Genomic DNA, 21,694 nt, shown 5'->3' on the forward strand with positions numbered 1-21,694 from the left:
CTTGTTTGGGGTGTGGACCAGTTGGTTTGTAGCTTAAAATATTTATTTTTGTTATAAATGTACCTGAAATATTATTTTTTCCAAATAGACATGCTTAGACTGTTACTATACCACAACAGTTGTTTAGCCCAGAGTCAGCAAAACATGATCTGGGAAACTGGTTACAGTCAAGTGTGTAAACTAAATTGTTTTTATTTATTTTTTATTTATTTTTGTGCCTGGAAGAAACAAACAACATCTGCAATCTACTTGTCTTGCAATCGAATGACTACTTGGGTTCAGACAAGCCAAATAAATAGTATTGTGAAAATCATTTAAGTGTGTTTTTTTTAAAGTGGATTCTTCCATTACCACTAACTTGCACTTCTCGTATACAAAAGATTACAAGACTTTCATACTTAAGATGTGGTGGATACATGGAACTGTCTTTTCCCCCAAAATAAAACAAGATTGTTGCTGTCACTCCATTTTTGTTCACCTACAAACCTTGATAATTTACTACAGCAAAGATTTATCTCAAAGTTTATTATACTTTGATGGCGAAGCGCTGGGTGTTTTTTATTTGCGGTTGTGTTACCGGTATTTCCTAAGTTCTGTAGATGGCCTATGCACTTTACAGTATGTTGAGCTCTGATATAGATACGGGATGCAGTCAATTTACTGGCTTTCGAGATCGATGCCATAATCCCGCCCGGTATTTCCACTCAGTGGATGGGTCCATGCCACCAACCGAGTGGGGATAGAACTGTGGCGAGTTCAGCGAGCCACCGGGCCCGATGCGTAGCAAGCCCACAAGGGTACACTCTGCCAGAATTTTGGCAGACGGGATGCTGCTGTCTGTATAGTGACAGCCGGTATCCCGTCTGCCGAGATATCGTATGTATCCTATACATACAGTAAATGACTGCAAATGAATTGCAATGTTGTGTTTGAATCACCCTGCCTTTGAATTAGTGCTGTCTGCAGATTTGTCAAACAGAATTTGTGCTTTTATTCTCAAAGTGCTTTTTAAAGACCGTTTTCAACATAACATACAGTAGATCTGAAATATTGTGTGTAACAGTTGCAACTATTTTATTGCACCAGCTTGATTGGAAAAGCCGTTAATTTTTGACTATCTTATGAATATCTGGTGCCTGTAAGGAATGTGTGGAGTACAATGGATAAATGTGTATTCAGGTTTAGAATGCTGTATAATCTGAGGATAAAGGCCACATGATCTATGTAATCTGCTCTGTGATTAATGCCAGGACGTCTCAGCTGCTTACTTTTAGTGTAGGCCTTATTGTATTACTACTAAGATACATAAACCTGTTACATACCGAGTATCAACTTTATTGCTTAAAAACACTAAAAAAGCTGAAAATGTGAACTATTAATAAAAGCAAATATATTAGTAAGAAGGAAACAGTTGGGTTTTAATCCATGCATCTAGATTTAAGGCTGGCTGCATTCATGGAAGTAGATTTTTGTTACAAATAACTAATACACTACAGTCCCACTACTAAGCTGTCTGGTATGATTTGGCGACATTCCTCATGTTTGTTATAACCTCAACTCCACAATGTCGACAGGTTCTCAATGTTAACAGATTACATGTCGACACATGCAATGGGGAGATTCTATTCTTAGCCCCGGAGCTGTTCAATTAATTTCTGCAACATCCTTTATTTCATGCAAGAATGCATGGTATTAGCTGCGTTATGCAGTTTCTCCTGTGCTAAGTGCCGAGCAGTTACAGCATGTCGCCACTCCTGACCAGCCCTGAGACGCTACTTAATGCAGGTGTGAGCAGAAACATGTGATAAATGCAGCCTTCGGGCAGTTTGTGGAAATTAATTGAGTAACTCTCATGCGCTTAGCCAGGAACTGTACCGCGGCATAAAAATAGAATTGCTAATGCTACTATTTGTAATATTGCCTTGACCATACAGACAAGTCATATCTGACATTTTGACCTTGTTGACATGCCACACTTTGACATTGTGGCATTTATGTGACTGCATACCCTATTAATAGATGACAAAGAGGAATAGTGCACCTTATTGCAGTGTCTAGAATGAGACAGAACACTGGTCTCTTTGGATTTCTTATTCTGCAACCTACAATGTGCTCATTCTACAACCTTTTTATACTGCAGCAACTCTAAGGGCGGAATTCAATTGTTTTTCTGCCGGCAGCCACTAGATGGCACCCAAATTGTAGCTCTGTTCGGGCACGATAACTGCCGGCGTCTGTATTTCGGCTCTCATCCAGTGGCTAACCCTGATCTAAGGGTGCTATCAGCGCGAAAACTACATAAAATTGACTATTGCCCCTGCGATATAGATAGATCGGCCGCTATAATGAATTGAATACCACCACTAGTGTTCTTTCTGTTACTAATATACATAATTGTTAAAATATTGCGAACCTGGTAGTGGCTTTTTGACAAATTTCAAGCTGACGGTCCAATAAAAGAATACACATAATATAGCCATTAAGGGATGCTCATGGTCCGTAAAATGCTGAGGTAGGCTGTGGCATTGTGTGTGTGTGTGTGTGTGTGTGTGTGTGTGTGTGTATATGTATGTGTGTGTGTATATGTATGTGTGTGTGTATATGTATGTATGTGTGTGTATGTATGTATGTGTGTATGTATATATATATATATATGTGTGTGTGTGTGTATATATATATATATATGTATGTGTGTGTGTGTATGTATATATATATATATAATGTGATATAAGCACTGATGGGAGTTGTTTGTCCCAGGTTTCCAACCTATATAAAGTAAATCCCCAAGAAAATGTCAGTTTGGGTTTTAGTAAATGCCGGTTAAGGGTCCCTGAGTGTATGGATGGAGAGAGAGGGAAGGTTCCATTTATTAGGCCCATTTTGGGTCTTCAGCCGGAGAGCAGGCTTAGTAGTACCTGCACCTGAGAGACATAAGGTGTGTTTTTCTCTCTGCTTGAGGAAGCTGGCTTGTTATGAGACACTGTCATTTACTGACCGTGAGTACTGTTCATATGCCGATGTTTGGGTATTAGGCCCTATCACTCGGTGGTAATGTGTTGTTTGTTTAGTTCCCAGTTGGAATAATAATTTTTTATATTTTCTGTACTACACAATAAAACTAGCTTTGGCTAGATTGCCCGAAAACCCTGGACTGGCTGGAGATGGCACTGCTACCTTGATCTCATCACTATCTATCTAATTTTAGGTGTGTAAGTTCCAAAGTACTGACGCTCACCTCCTTAGTGCAGTTTGTCCAGGTGCCCTCCACAATGTGTTTGCATACCAATATCAGTGAATGGCTACTCCCAGACTTGAAAATGAACCAGCAAAAGCCGCATGTATACTCCAATCTTCTTTCTCTAACAATCTTTGTTTAAACTGAATCTGTGGAATAGCCTTGCTGCGTTATCTCAAGTTTAAGCTCTAGAGTGCAGTCATTCACTGTAAGTTTAACTGTGTGTTTGCTTGTATATAATAACCTATAACATTCTCTAGATTTATCATACATGCAGAACCTGTAGTGCAGAGGTTCCCAAATGCAGTCCTCAAGGAACCCCAACAGTCCAGGATTTAGGTATATCCATGTCTCAGCACAGATAGTTAAATCAAATTGACTTAGGTGCTAATTAAGTCACCTGTGGCCAAGCATGTATACATTTAAAACCTGTTGGAGTTCCTTGAGGACTGCGTTTGGGAACCTTTGCTGTAGTGGTTTTAAAATAAACGATCTTGAGGAGCGGCTTAGCAGAGTGGTGCACGGACTGAGAAAAGAGGGCCGTTTTCTTCTATGTCACCATAATCATTATAGTTCAGGGTCTCTCACCATGGCACAGTAACGGTTAACTTAGTAGTTTGCTACAGGAATTATTTGTCCCCCCTCAACTGGAATTTTAATGTTACATTTTAAAATAAATTCTTTGGGGGGCGATTTTGATTATATACAATTTTGCCTATACTAGAAACTAAATTGAACACTTTCTAATCAAAATTGCCTTGCCTGCACAGTCTATTTTTTCTTGCGATACTGACCGCGCGGGAGTGCGCATCGGTATCACAAGCTGTATACACGCAGTGCAATATGTGCTAACTTTTCTTACAAATTTGAGTATATAGTCTTAATTGTAAGCACACATCACACCGTGTGTATGCACCTTTATGTAGATGTGTTGCTTTCAGACGGACGTACAAGTGATGAATCTATGCTGTACACAAGTTAACATTCATCGAAAATGTATCTTATACAGTGTAGGTAATGTTGTCCCGTTCAAGTCCTTTGTAATGTAGGAGAGTCTCGTATGTGTGTTTCAGAAAGCTGAGCTGAAAGATGCCGCCTATGCAGAATTTGGTTTCTCTAGGGTATACAATTGTTAAGGATTTGTCTGGTATGAGTGATAGGCCGCCTGCATCAAGTTGGAGCAGCTAATGCCTGAATGGATGTGGTGGCTGCCTGAGAATGATGCAGCCGTTAGCAGTGAAAAATGTCTTCCTTACAATGCTTGTGCAGCAGGCCATGGAGTGAAGCGCATTTTTATAATAAAGGTGATGAATTTAATCGCAAACTGGCAGCCAAATGGAAATTGCAGACCTTGATACTGGTAGAAAATTGCCTATAAAGCAACTCTTGAGAGAGCAGGCTTTAAATTTATCCACCCATTTCGACATTGAGGAGAACACGGAAATAGTAGGATATTTTGGCCTACTTAGTTCAGATAAATGGCCCTAAACATACTTTTTTTTATTTATTTATTTAAAAATACATCACTAAAGTAGTGTTAGAAGAAAAAAAATCTGATGCATATGTTTTATTGTATTTAAGATTATTTAGAATCATTTTTTTTTCTATTTTGTAGGCTTTTCATTAGGTAATAGCATGTAAAAGGGCTAAATATAATAGAAATCTTATTTTTTGTTTTTTTGTTTTTATAGCTGTTTACATTTTAGGGGAGCTTGCCATGTGCCGGGACAGTGCAAGTTTTGCCTCTCTCAAAAACCTGTGATGTCAGGGTACCATAATTGATTGATACGTGCGTAGTCAAGCATTGAGGCGATGTTTGGCGGCACATTGAAAGTAACTGAATCACCTCCTAAGATTTTAATCCCTTTCATGCATTAGCTTACCGTACATATTTTTTATTTTTTTGTGGCAATCCTAAAGTCTTTTAATGTACAAATGGTGTATAACTATATGGTTCCTTCATTAGTTATTTAACCCCTTATCTGCTGATTTTCCCTTAAAATGTTATTTAAAATATATATAATTGTTAAATATTATATTATGCACATCTGCAGAATGGATCTCCTCGTTAAAAACTGGGGCAACGCGATCACATGTGATCTGACCATGCCAGTTAAAGGCCCATATAGACGGGCCGATGCAGGAGAGATGTGTGCTGAGCGAACCGCTCAGCACACATCTCTCCCGCCGCTCAGCACAGCGCGATCTGTGCTGAGAGTGCGGGGGAGACGGGGGCGCTCACTTCACCCAGCGGGTAAAATGAGCGACCCGCTAGATTGGCCTGCATGCAGGCCAATCTAGCGCCAGCGATAGCGCAGCGCAACGCTGTTGCTGTTAGGGCTACACACGGAGCGATGTTGCTGAAAATCTAAGCAATCTAGTCAGATTGCTTAGATTACCGCTCCGTGTGTAGCCCCCTTAAATGTGACTGAGCCATAAACCTTATTGCAGTAACATCAGACATAGGGTTCTATTCATCAAGCAGTGAAAAGAGTTGAGAAGTGAGCCAGTGGAGAACCAATCAGCTGCTCCATACAATTTTATAGTATGCAAATTTTAAATGTTACTTCAGTGCTGATTGGTTGCCATGGGCAACTTCTCCACTGGTTCACTTCTCCACACTTTTCACTGCTTCATGGATAGACCCCTCAGTTACTGTTGCTGGTGGCTTTACTGTGATGTTTCTTCACCTACCATATTTATGTGGGATGCGTTTAATATGCCAGGTGTCTGGATACCGGTGATCAGGATACCGACGATGGAATCCCAACAGCCGACAATGCCAGCAGCCAGAATCCCGGCGCAACAGGACTATTCCCATTCTGTCCATGACACCCAAAGGAATAGATCCTATGGTGAGAGCAGTGAGCCCGCAATAGGACTCTTTGCGCTCGCCCCGCTGCGGCATTCTGGTGGGCCATCAGGATATTGACAGCCGGCATCCCGTCCGCCAGTAAATCATACTGAATTCCATTTATGCCACACTTGAAAATGATGATGATATTTTTTTTTACTTTTTTTTTAGCCTTCAATACTGAAACAACGCAGTTGCGTGGTTGACATCTGAGATGTATTCTGGAATAATATTTCCTTTGTTTGTAATTGTTAATCACAGGTGCAGTATATGCTTTACAATAGCTCCCCACTATTAACTTTTATCTGCACACATTTTATAGGGTTAATAAACAAATCCCTTCGATGTGACCATTTGTTGGCCTTTAATATATGCTTGTTAGGCAATTACAAACTATTGAGCATGACCTTTATTTCTGTGTATCCTAGTACTGTATTATCTGTGTCCAAAGATCTCCTGCATACATAATATTTTGCTTTCTGTTTACATTTTAAGAAGTGCTTGTGTAGAATATAGTTTTGTCTGTCTTGGCTGTGAATATGTAGCAGCATCCATGGTAAACCTAATCAGCGTTGTGTTTGTAGTTTATGTAAAAGCGTTGTACTGCGCACATCTATTATTTTTTTTTATAATTTTCCATCAATCGGCTCTTTGGATACTGATCATGTTGCTTTAACATTAATTTTGGTTGGATTTGTTTGTTATTGGGTCACCAGTAAAATGTATATACAGATGGTATTGTGCAAGAGCGTCTCTCGTACCACACAGATCCCTTATTTAACATAAGAAGAGATTTGTGTATCCCTGAAAGCTCATGTTCGATAGATGCAGCTGTACACAATAGTGCTCCAATAACAGACATACTTTGAATCAAACAATTTTTTCCCCCCCTCTGAACGGGAAATATGTTGCTGTGGTTTTTTTTTTTTTTACCCTCCCCCACCCCCCATAAAATTTATTTAAAAAATGTAAACCTTTGATACACACCCTCTTCTGTCCAACAAAGGATCTGTTACTGCCAGTACTGTATTTTGGGAGAATTGACCCCTGCAGTATCGTAAAGTTTCTTCTAATGGGTCCAGGTGAAGACCAAATCCAGTCATTGTTTTGTTTTAGCTGTTTCCACATTGGCGTGACTGAGCTTGTTGGCTCCTATGTTAGAAATGACTGAGCTGTTAGCTCCTATGTTAGAAATGATTATAGCATTATCTGCACACCCATTTGCCGGCAGGAAACAAAGTTGTTAAGTTGCTGGCAGAGCTGAGTTCTCTGCAAATGCCGGAACCCCTCCTACAGTATATATAGTTCTGTTAGTTGTAGAATGTAAATAACAAGGAAACCTGCTTTTCATTTTTTTCTTTATATTACTTGTATAATAAATAATCCTGCACACACTTCATGTGAGCATACACTGAAAAGGAATTTTTTATATACACAAATTTTATGATAAATAAACATGCATTATAAGCTGCTTTATTCAGTGAGGAGTAGAGCTGGGAAACGGTTTCCAAGTTTAATTTTGAAAGTTCCTTTTATTTTAAAAACTGCACAACCACTTAACAGTATATTCAATTCATGTCGGATACTCTCCGGAGAGGATCCGACACTCCACTATTCAATTTGCGGGTTTTTGCCCATTTTCGACATATTCGACACTGCCGTTCCCGACTCTTTTTTTAAAGTCTAATCGGCATTGTCGAAAATTGGCTAAAAACCTGTTGGAAATGTCTGCAATTTGACAAAACAGGTGTATTGGCGTTCAAATTCGCCGATCCACCTGTTTTTCGACATGTTGGATTTTCGACAAGTTGAAAAAACTGCCCTTACATTGAATCTAAATTCGCCCTAAAAATGGCGAGAACTGCAGTTTTATTTCGACCTGTCGGGCATTCCGACATGAATTAGACACCTTAGGTGTCTTAGTAGCAACTTCTTTTTCTGTTTTCCTCAATTCGGATGTTCTCAAACGCTGTCTTTAAGGCACCCCAACAGTCCAGGTTTTAAGTTTATCCATTCTTGGCCACAGTTAACCAGGCAACTCAATTTGATTCAAGCATCTATCCTGAGCCATAGATATACCTAAAACCTGGACCTTTGTGGTCTGTTGCAGAACCTCTGCCTCAACTGGAGCCACACCAGTTTTTGCAGGGTTAGCAGTGGAATTGATTTGCAGACTCTTAGGGGTCTATTCATGTAAGAATGTGATGTTTATGTTTAACTTATCACTAAACATCGCATTCTTATTTCAGGGGTTTTTTCAGATTTTTAACGCAATTCATTAATACTTACCAGTTCCCTGATGCGATGCGGTATCCGGCTGTTCCGCGATCCCGGCTTCCCCAGTCTTCTCTCTTCATACCGCGGCTGGGATCTTCTGCACATGCACAGTGTCCCCCCCCCCCCCCCCCCCTGCCTCCAGGTGTCATCTGCGCATGTGCCGGGGAAACGAGACCTCCAGCGGCGGGCAAGGGCAGCAAGGAGGAGGTGACCCGGCAAATGCATATGACCTGGGCTCCTCTGATTGGCTCTTGTCACGGAAGGGGGCGGGGAGAAGGCAGGAGATGGACGTCTTCACTGCTCTTCTCCTGTACAAGCCTCCCCATCGCCTGTCTGAGATGGCGATGGGGTTTTGCGAAGGGTAACGGAAAGCTGGGCTTTCCGTTCCTACATGAATTGCAGTCACCATACAAACGTATGGTGATGCGATTCAGTCACAGAACGGGGGTGCCGCTGGGGAAGTCAGGGACTTCTCCACGGTAACCCGCTCTGTGAATTGCAATAAGCAGAGAAAAGCCCTGTTTACCGCAAAACAGGGCTTTTCTCTGCTGCATGAATAGACCCCTTAGCCTCCTCCTACAATATATAAAGTTGGTGAGTAAATTTGATTTGCTTGTCCTGTATTATTCAACGGTCAGATTCCCTGGGACTCTGGCTAACTTGTTGGACACCTTTGTTTAAAATAAATAAATAAATATGTAGGTGCACTGCAGCTTTAAAATTCTCCTTGTTTTATGTTAAGGGATGCTCAAAGTAGAAGTTGAAAATGGGTGGTATTCAGTATGCTGGCTGTTGGGATCCCAGTGCTCAGTTTACCGGCACCGGAATCCCGACACTTGGCATACAGACAACTATTCTCCCTCGTTGGGGTCCACGAGCCTCCTGGAGGGAGAATAAATAGTGTGGCACGTTGAAAACATATGCATGGCTGTTTGTGAAAGGGTTCCTCAAGGCACCATTTTCTTTTTAACACTGATTTTGTTTGGTATGTGACTGGCACACAGCCCTTTGGACAAAACCCCCAAAACATTTGGCAATGGAATTTGGTCAAGATGAATATTACTTAAGGTTCTGAATAATAAAATGAAATGTAGAAATTTTCTAATGTTCATTTATTTATTGTAAGATTTAATATATTGGTTGTATAAAAGGGTATTTGCTGTTTTCACAAGAAAGCTTTTAATTTCCCCCCTTCCATCTCTTGTTAGTAGCTTTCTACCATTCCAGATGCCTACAGCCATAGAAATGGCTGGTTAAAAGGTCCCATCTTAATCTTGTTTATTTGTCGGATAATGTGCTATCTATTAACATAGCATGACTGGATAATTGCTTTCATGCCCACAGGTCAGTTTTATTCCTGTGAAATGAACATTGTAAGTGACAAGAGCAACAAGTTCTACGGAGGTAGAATGTGAACTAAGAAGTTGTATGTATGTGTGTATGTGTGTGTGTGTATATATGTGTGTATATATGTGTGTATATATATATATATATATATATATATATATATATATATATATATTCAATACAGATGGCCTTAAGTCTGCACTATACTAATAAGTGCAATTCAGCAACAAATGATCACCATGTACAACTGCTCCTCCTGGAACATTCTTACCAGATGAATCTGTAAAAACAAAGCAAACAAATACAATGAGGGCACTAATTGTGCAGTATATGAAACATCATTGGGAAGTGACATCATACAGAAACACAGTATAGTATTTTCTAGTGGGGGGGGGGGGGGGATTAACAGGTCTGAAATCACATGAAAAATGGTGGAATTTTTTATTTTTTTTTCTAAGTGGCAATCATTTACAATGTATCGTTTTGCCTTGTACGTGATTGACGCTAAAAAAAAAAAAGCCTGAAAAAGGAACTGCTATCATCATGCGGTAATGCATGGAATCTGGGATAAGTTCCCGATCCCATGTGTTTATCGCAGCTTCAACAGCTGTTTGTAGCCGATTGTGCTTCGGGTTCCTGAGGCACCCGAAGCATTAATCCCCAATAAATGGCGGTTATTGAGAGTAATTGGATAGCTTCTGGCGAACCTATTAGCAACAGTACATTACATCTGGAAATAGGATACCACCCTATGGTGTGGATGCTGTATGGAGACTAATATGCGATTTTGTTTCCCATTTTCCTGCTTTGACCAGCAGGCTGAATTTTTACAGCCCCCAAAGCTATTTGTGGAGTTAGGATTAAAAAATAAATAAAAAAAATTAGCAGTTAATTGCTGACCTTTTTAATAGATGTAGTAAAACACAAAGTTCCTTGTGTTTTTGGAAACCCTGTAGTTACTGTTAGTGTTTACATTGCTGCATCAGCCAGAATAGAGGTTCTGCACACAAACCAGCACCTGTGTCAGCTAACGTTAATACATGTGTTAATTAAAGTTGATGTGCAGATAAACCTGCTGTGCATACCTAGTTGTTTATATCTTCTTCATTACGCTTACTTGTAGAATGTGATTGAAGAAAGAATTGTTAAAACCGTAGTAATTACATTTGATTATATGTGTAAGGGGGGAAGGAAACCTCTAGTCTTTAATTTACCTGGCTGGGAGGAATGCATTAAAGTTATCTTCAGCCAGCTGTTAAGAGCTATCACAACAAGATGAAGGATTTGAAGAATGTAATGGATTTAGATGGAAGAGCGCATGAAGTGTGAGAAGCGGCGAAGAGAGTAGAGACGTGAGCCAGTGGAGAAGTCGCCCATGCATCCAGTCAGCTTTGAGGTAACATTTATCAGGTGCATTCTATAGATAGCAGCTGATTGGTTGCCATGGGCAACTTCTTCACTCTTTTCTCACCCTGATATGGTATGCAGTTCAGTTGCCGGCAGTGGGGATCCCGGCGGTCAGGATACTATCCCGACCGTTGACAATGCAGACATCTGGAATCCCGGCTAACGGGCTATTCTAAATCGTGGGTGTCCACTGCACCTAAGGGGCTTCTTTGTGATTGGTCCGCTGCCGGCATACTGACTATCTGGATGCCATTGTCGGTATACTGACGGCCGGCATCCCAATCATCTGTAAATCATACTGATCCCCCTTCATACATCTATCCCATAGGAGTAACCTTTTTCATGTTTATTAGTGTAGTGCTACATGTTTTCTCATTTAAGATTCATAGCACTGTAAACAAATGTTACGTTTACAGGTTAACTTAAAAATTTAATTTTTAAGTATGAACTATGGAATTTAAACACATTGTTCAACATTGAGCTATTACATTTAAAGTACTGTGATTTTTATATAAGGTGCTCGATCTCCAGTTACATACATGACAACCTTAGAACTTTCTGTTGAAGTCTTCAGGGGGCAAATTTACTAAAGCCTGTAAAACAGAATTTTTGATGTTGCCCATAGCACCCAATCAGATGTTGTCTATCATTTCTCTACTGCATTTTAGAAAATGATAGCATCTGATTGGTTGATATGGGCAACATCACCAGTTCCCTACGATAAGGAACGTATTGTATTATATCTGTCAGTGTTAAACCTATCACATTGTCAGCACCCTGGACACATTTTGGTGTTTCTTTTGTTTTGACTTCTGTTTTTCTAAATGTGGTGACATTTATTTTAACATCAACAGTGTACTGGCAGCTTTGCGCTGCAGAGGATTGTTCCACATCCATTTTGTCTGTTTTATCACCAGTTCCCTGTTTTAGAAGCTTTAGTAAACTTACCCCCAGGAGTGCTATGTAAAAACAATATACTTGAAATTGATTGCTTATAAAAAAAATAAAACTTTTTTGCTACTTTTCCTTACATGCCATTTAGATGAGACTTATGCAGGAGTGTAAAAGTCAAGGCTGCCTTAATTTCTTAGCATTGCTTTTGCATCTTAGCATGTTGTTGCCTACATTTTATATCCGTGTTAGTTTTGGTATGTAAACCTGTAATTCTAGAGCGGATTTAGATTATCTTGAGTATGAGTGGAGTTGGCGCTGCTGCCCCAAACCACCCTTCTCTTATTCCACAATGCCATATCTACCTCTTTGCCCAGCCCCCCTTCTCTTTTTCTCCCCACCCACTTCCTAAGAGCCCTTCTACTCTACCCTGGCCGTCTAAAGTCATGGGAAACAAGGTGGGCTACAGTGGAGGGGCTTATCCTTGGTGTTGAGGAACATCTGTACTCAAGGTAGATGAAGGGCGAGTGAGCAGCAGAACATGTTTCATTAGCAAAGTTTTTTTTTTTATACTGTACCATGAAAAATAAACTAAAAAACTGCATGTTTGAAAATATTACAGTTCAGAGCACTGTTGCAGGATGGCATGTTTAAATTATTATTAGCTCGGAAATGGTGCTTGTGACCCTGCAGTAGAGGACAAATGAAGTGACACAGAAAATTGTTTGCTTTGCCTAATGTAGCTTCTTTAAATAGGTCATCCACAGAGTAGAGTGTATTTTTAAACTGGCAGCACTTGGCTTTAAACTGTCTGCTCTGTCTTAATTTGTCTTGTTTATGTCTTGACCACCAGTGTGTGTAAAGTTCATGTGACTTGATAATGGAGATGGCTTTATCTCATTCCAAACCTGCAGCCTAGAATTCTAGGTGCCTAGTTCACCTGACCTGCTAGTTTCCAAATGAGATTTTCGCTGTGATTTTGTCACATTGACTTGGGACCTGCAGGTAAGGTGAGATAGATGTTCTTATTTTGTGTGCAGAGATAACTGTGTCTTGTCAAGTGATGGACCAGCCACATGATGCAGAGGTTATCTATCCCACTACATATATCACATGACTTTGTAGCACTTGGAGAGATAACACTGGCATACTACATAAATCACTTGTTTTATGGCATCCTAGACAAGAATGGTTTAACCTTTTAATTTAACACTTCCAAGCAGCATGTGTGACGGCCAGGTTTACTGGTTATTCAGTATGCATACATACTGTAATCTAGTTTGGGGCAGTCACCCAAGAACACGCTTGATGGATCTAAAAAGAGACAGGTTTTTTTTTTCTTTCTCTATTTCATTTACAGAACCCTCTAGCATAACAATTTACCTGGAATTCTGCAAATCTAAGCAGAGTTGTGTGGAATGTGGGAAAACAACTAGTTTCTAAAGGTGTTTTGATGTAGACCTACAAAACAGAACACAATATGTTTGAGGTGGATCTAATACTTTATCTGGCAAGTTTAATGATGTCTTTTCTATAGTTCATTGTACAGAGCGAGACATAAATAATACATAATTCAGATGCCAGGTAGACAAATCTAGGAGATGGCAGGATTTCTGTAGGAGCCAAAGAAGATGTGCATATCTATCAACAGAAGTGACTCTTGCTGTACTTTCCTCTTTAATAATGATCAAAATATGTGTCTATGTATTTGTTTTGTTCTTTTCTAGCCTTCCACCTGCACATCAGCTTCGAGCTTGTACATCTCAGACCCTCAGCATGTTACTTTGTTGCTGTTTCCTTTAGGGGAAAAAGTCCATGAATAAATGTAAAAGTACAGTGGATACTGTTCCTGTCAACTGAGTGGCATGACTGTGGCAGTCTACATAGAAGACCCAGTTTTGCACTTCCCATTATTATAATCTGATAGTTGGACTATATTTGAGGACAACTGGGTTAAAATAAAAAATTTTGCCCGTTCACCTTAGAAAAATCACAAATAGGGGGAAAAAATACCATTGTGAAGTTATATATTTATATTAACACATTTGTGTTACATTTTCTCATCAGTTTGATTTCCATGTGCAGTAATGTGCACAATCCCAAGTAGTCATGGGTAGAATTCAGATAACACAGGTGGCGCAAACAAAACAGCGCCAAGTTGGTTACATCATCTATTTGATCTGTTTGGTACCTATAGGGGTCACAGAGGACAGACCCGAGAGTGTAAATAATGGGCAGAACCCTTCATTTGAAGCACCCAGATTCCCAATCCACACGCTTTATTACAGAGGTAGAATTCAGTTTACTACCTCAGTGATAATGTCTCTAATGATGACACAGCTGTATCTTGCGGTTTGTCACTGAGTGGCTGGTGTTTGATTTAAGATGCTCATGTACTTGGTTGTCTCTTCCAATTCCTTTCCTCAAAGATGGAGATACAGCTGTGTGGTGTGCTGGCAGGGCTGTCATGCACACGCTGTGTCTTTGAGGAGTCAAAAGAACCACATGCTTGAAAATTGTCAGGTTCTGTCTAATGAAACATAGACATGTTTTTCCTCAAAACAGTGTAATGTCTGACAGGTGCCTGGCTATTCTCTTACATCTAGACACTGAAGCAAACAAAAAATGAACTGTTATCTGGCATATGTAGCTATCATTTTCAAGAAATTGTTCCCCTGCCCTAAAATAATTAGTCCAGATTACAGTATCAGTTATTATTGTTTCTGTTTTGTACTTTTTATTTGCTCTGATCACATTGGCAACACTGCATATAAACTTCATTGTGTTTTTGTTTTTCAGTTTCAAGTTGAATTCACAAAAATAAAAATGAACAGGCTATTGTCATTTCATATATTGTCAAAATGTATTAACTGGATTCGGGGTTAAGTTTAGCAGATCTTGCTCAAACATATTAGGCTCCATTTGAAAGTGATGAGAACCGTCAGCTTCACCTTCCCTATGAAACTGTACATACAGAGAGGAATGCATTTATTAATATAAATATTGAATTGGCTTTATTATCTTGCTGTACTGGCAGATTAAATAAATTGAAGATATGTACATTCTAAAGCTATACCAGTGACTGGCACAACAGCAACCTGCTTTCTATCCTTCCCCCAACCCCCCCTTTCCTCTCTTGCTGTGTTTCAGTTGTAGCATCATTATTATATTTTTGTGTGTGTATGTTGTGTGACTGATCTTGACTGTGGGTTTAGATGACTAGTGATGCACAAAGAGAAAACAGATGGACGCTGAAATTCAACTTTGCATATCTATGGCATCCACGCAGCATGTTGAGCGATCATAATGATGCTAATAAATTTGCTTTCATAGAAATCTCTGCAAATGCAGAATATAAATTGGGCTTGTAAGGATACACAAAATGTTTTAGTAGTTTCCGAAGTGCAATAATTTAAATTGCTCCTCTGTCAAACATTAAGGAATTAGAAACCTTGTGTCACATTAGCATGATGCCATTTTTGCTTAGATCGGCAACAAAAGTGAGAATGCCTTTTTTAGATAATCACCTTCTAATGAACTTGACTGTTTGTTCTTATGCTGGGGCTTAGAATACATATGGCAAGCAACTTGTACAATGGGTTGAATAAGAAATTTGCATCTGCTATAGTCAATTGTTATACAACAGAGGTTAAGTGGTTCACATTGTAAGGATAATGGGGACTGTTTTGGTTTGGCGTAATATGGCTTGGTCAGTGAAATGGGTGTCGTGCAAAATCTATATGTGCATCTCTGTAGGGGGGGGGGGGGGATGACTACCTTCCCATGTTTTTTTTTTTGGGGGGGGGGGGTGGGGCGGCCTTGACAGCTGATTGAAACAGAAGTATTGTTGTTAGCATTTAACAGTCTACAGTTTCCTTTATTGGAATAACATTGGCCCAATGTGTTCAAATGGATGGTTTTAGAGGCATAACTTTCATTCTCTTCATAGTCCCAACAGGAATACTTTATTTTTAATAATTAAAAGCTGTGGTAATAAACTACAACAATGTACTGTGTTCTTCCCAGTAGCATTACCATCCTACATTTACAGTTTTGTGACGGGAAGAGTCATAGGAGAGGAGATGTCTACATGCATTGTGGTTAGATTGTCTTTAAAGCTCTGTGTATCTTTTGAGCTCTATATTGCAAGGTCCCTTACTGGCTCAGTATTAGAGCTTGTGTAGTCACAGTTGTGCTTTGTCAAAATTACATTTATGGCGCATTACTGCATAATATTTGCCTAATTTTTAAGCATTTACAAAGGTTTCTATATACTTTAATTTTTGGGGAAAAATTAATTTCTACACTAAACTTGATAAATTTCAGAATGGTGTGTGTGTGTGTTGGGGGGAAGGGGGATGGTTTCCAGAAAGGATGAACTGTATAAAGTGTAGTGATTTTCTGATGTTGGAAGCATTGTTATAAGTGTAACTTTTTTTCATTATCCTTTCTGGTAAATATAAGGGGTACATGAGCTTTACAAGTCTGTCTATTAAAAAAAAAAAAAAAAAAAAAAAAAAAGAGTAACCTTTTGTTGCTGTACATTGTAAAATAATACAGCATTTGCTGTGCCTGCTTCAAGGCCTCCCATTTTCAAGGTCATTCTTTGTCTGAGCAAACTGGCAGAAAAATAAAAATAGCATTCATTTCAGCCTTGGTATTGGAGAGAATTGTTGTTGTCTTGTCAATCCCACCTTCACAAATGTGACCATTATATATCACTGTATATTAAATATGCTTATTAATTGATTAATTCTACAATTAATGTGTAGAGGTATGTGCAGTACTATATTGCTGTTGCTTTATGTTTTAAATGAAGGCCCTAGAAGGAACTCAGAATAATTGTATATTTCATATTACTTTTTTGATGACCGCTTTTAATGTCTTAATGCACAGCTAGCTATTAAGAATGGTATGGATTTATTCTGTTTTCGATAAAGATATTGAACATGAACTTAAATTTTACAGTATGTAAGTGTTTTTTTTTAAACAAATGCCTGCCTTGGGAGACGGGGTAGCGATTATGAAAAGTGGGTGATACCATTTACATTGTGAAGGTGGATTTTTATGTTTGATTACTCCAGTTGTCAGTGTCCATACCCTCTCCGTGTTCTCTGTGGTTGGTGTGTACTACTATTGTATCATGGCACGTCACAAATGCCTTGGTTTTTTGTAAGCTTTGATTAGTTGCTTAGTTGTGTTACTGTAGGTCAGAGTCACAAGGTGAGATACATATTGATTTTATTCTTCTTTTTAATCATGCCTCAGTTAATAGCATCACATAGAAAATGTCTGAAGTTTTCAGTACAGCATGAATTCATAGCTGCGGCCCTCCCATCTGGGGTGTAACCTAGCATCACCGGGCCCTTAACCAAAATTTGGGCGAGGGCTTTGTCATGCTGCACTAGGGCCATTCCACAGTCACATGTGACAAACATACTTTACATAAATAAATAAGGTAAGTTAGTTCATAAATGTAGAAACAGATACCTAACTGTACTTTATGAAATACAATAGAAAGTTACTACAATAAATATTAGCCGAGAATCTGTTTAACATGGACTGTAATGGTGGAGTTTGGGAAAGTCAGAGGTACAGTAGAAGCAGTGGGCAATACAACATCACATATATTTTTTCACACCCACAGGGTAATCTACAATGTTGTCTTACAGTAATTAGCGGTGAGGGGTGCAGTTGCACATCACGCACATGTATCACTGTCAATTGAATACCACAAATGGAATGTTTACCAGAATATTGTCTTATACACTTTAGAACGATGGCAGTGACATTGTTTCATTCAGTGGAAATTATTCTACCAACTTTTCCCCACATCCATGACTATGACCTACTCCATGTAGCTGTGTTTCCCAGTACTTTGTTAATAGTCTTACAGACTTAAACAAAAGCTGGTTGCATAGCTATGTGGAATAATGCAGAGCTGCAAGCCAAGAGCGTGAGTTTTCCTGTGTCAGGTGCGGTTTTTATTTTATGTTTTATGTGCGTGAAGCTCCAAATCCAGTTTCCCCATAGCAACAGGGATCATCTCCCCAGCTCGGTGGCAGACCAGTGTGGAAAGCCCGTATCTTCCAATATTTATACCAGCAGGTCGAGGAATCACGACTGCTACATTTTGGTACTCCACTCTTTTGTGGTCAGCATGTCACAAACACGTCATTGTCATTAAACACTGCAGGACTCTGTCACACTCTCTGCCATCCCACTTTCAGTGAAAAGATTGAAAGAAGAGCAGGCCTTCCAACCACAGATAGGATGAAATATATTACTGTGGGTAAAAAATATTGAATGCTTATCCTAGTCTTGAACAACAGGTTAGAGACGATGGGTACATATTTATTGTGATAGGGTAAGGTGATGCGTTCTACCCTAAATGTTACACTGGGGTTATTTTCACCATCTAAGAGCTCTAACACAATTAATTTATAGATTTGCTACGTGACTTTCTGCCTTGCGGCAATTTTTTTTTCTTCCCCTATGTGTCATGCTGAGACAGAGAGAACTATTCCCAGAAACTGTTCAAACCATCTGTTATTGAATGAAACATCTGTTTTATGTACTCCGGTTCTAAAATGTTATTTACGTGGTCATAGACTGTACATTTTCTTATGCTTTCCAACTGAATTGTGATCATCTACTCATGATGTATAAGGTCCAACCAATTTTTTACTATCTTCCCCACCCCCTAGTATTTTACAATTCCCATGTATTATTTTAGTAGAAATGCCCAAAATATCTACTGCAACATTACCTTTTTATTTTTTTTATCTGTTTGAAGGTGCAAAATGCAGCAAATCTAATCTGGATTTTTTTTTATTGGATAGTGTTAATTTTAATTGTTTTCTTCTTGTTGGGCTGCTGTAAGCTCCATCCCACTCCTATATACTTTCCGCTCTTCTCTCCTAGAAGAGCACATCTGCTTATTCCCTCATCAGCAATTACTGTACAGGGTTAGTTATGATTTAACCAATTCTTGTAGCTATGCTGTGATGAAGAAGGCACAAAAGTTTAGATCGATTTTTTTTTTTTTTATTATTTTTTAAAGTGCAACAAAGAGTTCACCTTTTATTTTTATTTTATTTTTTTTTGTCCAAAAGATCAGTAGAAAGATATTGTTAAGGCTTAAATCACCTTATACTAATCATGTTACCATGTTTTATTTTTGTGACGCAGCTCAAATATTTGTATAACCTAGTGAACTGCACAATTTATTAGTTCCCCCCCCCCCCCCCCCCCTAGGATTCTTTTCATGGGCGCTCCACCCTGCAATTTTATATGCCACCTGGCATTACCCTGTGCCAGGCAGCTTACTGAAATAACCAGAGTCACATTTGTGCCCTATGTTACTGCAATATGCAGATTAACAGAGAACTCTTCCTCATCACTCAGAGGCAGGGGGCAGTTTGCATGACTGGAACGTTGCAGAGAGGATAGGTTGAGAGTCTCGGCATGCATTAGTGAAAACCGTTCTCTTTGTCCAGCCAGATTACAGTGCCCTCAACTGGCTACTTCTTAATGCCATACGGCTGTCAAAATTTTTTGGGGTGAACACTAAATTATAAACGGAGTCTCTTGAAGAGAGATCACTAAAACTTCTGCAGGGTACATCAATACAGTACTTAAATATAACATATTTCTGCATTTATTATAAGTTGTGGTTAACAAACTGAAAAGATAATAGTTGGATATTCATAATATTTTGTATGGGCTCCCTATAAATTAGTACTTCATTATGACCATTTTTGGCGCCTCCTGGCTTGCATACATTGGATGGTCCAGATAATCAGTTTTTCTTTTATTTGTAATACTCAAGTCTGTGGTCTTGTGGAGGCCATTCCCAAACCACCACCTTTTTTAATTTTTTTTAATATAATTATTGTCAAATCCAACTTGTTTTCAGATTTTATATCTTCACTGAATCTGGGATGTTTTTGAAAATGTACATATTTATATCTTCTACTTGGACAATAATTCCTATGCCACTGGCTGTCGCATAAGCCCATGGTATAATATAGTTGGTAAGGTGTTCTTTTTTCCAAATCCTTCATAGTGTTCATTCTAGCACCCTGCACCTTTCAAGATCTGTGCAGTTCCTCTTTCCTGCCTGGGGTGTCGAGCTCTGCTCTGGTGATTCTCAGCACACTCTGATCTGTTACTCATTGCTGTGATACAGACAAGTGTGTGACAGTATAGGGGCGAGTCGCATGGCAAGAATTTTGGCAAAAACTTTTAGATCAACATTCAGGAGCAAGATCGGCCTATAGGTTCCAAGCCCTGAGGTCTCTCTCTGGGGTTTTGGGATGACTATTACGTTGGCCCTGGTGGTGGCGGCATCGAGTGAACTGCCCTCTAATAGCAAGTTAAAAAGGGGGCGAAGCATGGAAAGTAGAGGTTCAGTAAAATGTTTATCGTAAAGAGCAGGGAAGCCGTCAGGGCCCGGTGCTGCAGAGCGGCGTAGTGATCTAATAGTTGTTCTAATTTCCTCGTCAGTAATCGCTGAATTAAGAGTCTGAAGCTGAGTCGCAGATAGTTTAGGTAAAGAGCAGGAGTTTAAGTAATAGGTGATAGAGGCCAGATCCGGAGTCATGGTAGGGAGAGGTTATAAAGTGATTAATAAAACTGCCGGAATTGTTGCGTCATTACCTAGAAATCATGAGTGGTACTGCCGTTGAAGCATTTTAGTGTGTGAATACGATTACGGGTGCGTTTGGCACGAAGTTTGCAGGCTAGCAAGGTGTCAGCTTTAGCAGACTTTTCGTAAAAAGTTTGATGTACTCACAGTAGCTTCTGTGCTGCTTTTTTCGAGAGGATTTGCGGTAACTGGCCTTTGACAGCTAAGATCTTCAAATAAGTGCGGTGTTTGGGAAATCTGTGATGGAGATTAGTCAAGGTGGCTAAAGGTGTTTCAAGTTCCAATATGTGGGCCCGTTCCATGTGTTTGTGCAAGGCTGCTAAACTGATAAGGTTACCCCGGAGGGTAGCTTTATGGGCTTCCCACAGGATGGGAAGAGGAATATCAGGGGTGGCGTTGGTGCTAAAGAAATCTGTAAGCCGTAGTGAGTTCCACCACTACACAGGGATTTGTTGAGTCGCCATTGGCGGAAAGGTTGGTACTATATCGGAGTGGGAGAAGGGACCTTGTGACGTACCTAGGGGAGGAGAAACATCACCAGGGGGAGGAGCTACGGCCGAACAGGGTACCCGAAAAGTACCCTCGCGGGCTCGCTTTGCTCGCCACGCTTCGGGCTCGGTGGCTCGCTTTGCTCGCCAACTAATTACTAAAGGTAATAGTTGGTGGCGGGGACAGTAGAGCAACTGTCCCGCTGGCCTAGCTCCTCCCCCTTGTGTCGTGGCTCCGCCCCCTGACGGAAAAGGTCCCTTAGGCCACTTGGATCTAGCCTCAACCTTGGCGGAAAGGCCTGGGGCCGAATTGGGCGGAAATTTCTAATTCAATGGCTAAATGATCGGCCCAAGGTATAGGGAGGGTGTGAGCACCAATAAGATTTTGGATAGTGGCGCGGTCAATAAACAAATCTATCCGAGTGTGTAGATCATGAAGGGGTGGGAATAGTACGTATATACTCTAGCAGTGAGGCATTTGACTCTCCATGCATCATAAAGATCATTAAGGGCAAGTTGAGAGAGAAGCAGCTTAGAAGTTTTAG

At 39.8% G+C, this 21,694-nt stretch overlaps 1 protein-coding gene and 1 long non-coding RNA gene across 10 annotated transcripts in view; one reads left to right on the plus strand and one right to left on the minus strand.

Moving 5' to 3' along the window:
- Positions 1-21,694, plus strand: part of QKI (QKI, KH domain containing RNA binding) — a 311,363-nt gene that overhangs the window by 38,266 nt on the left and 251,403 nt on the right. The gene's annotated exons all lie outside the window — the stretch shown is intronic.
- LOC134910007 (uncharacterized) overlaps positions 9,462-21,694 on the minus strand; it is a 35,063-nt gene continuing 22,830 nt past the window's right edge. Inside the window, exons 2-3 of the long non-coding RNA XR_010176091.1 lie at positions 13,395-13,472; positions 9,462-9,993 (exon numbers count right to left, since the gene is read on the minus strand). This is a non-coding gene — a long non-coding RNA (uncharacterized LOC134910007). The remainder of the gene's footprint in view (positions 9,994-13,394; positions 13,473-21,694) is intronic.

Source organism: Pseudophryne corroboree, chromosome 4 (assembly GCF_028390025.1).
Source record: "Pseudophryne corroboree isolate aPseCor3 chromosome 4, aPseCor3.hap2, whole genome shotgun sequence".
NCBI lineage: Eukaryota > Metazoa > Chordata > Amphibia > Anura > Myobatrachidae > Pseudophryne > Pseudophryne corroboree.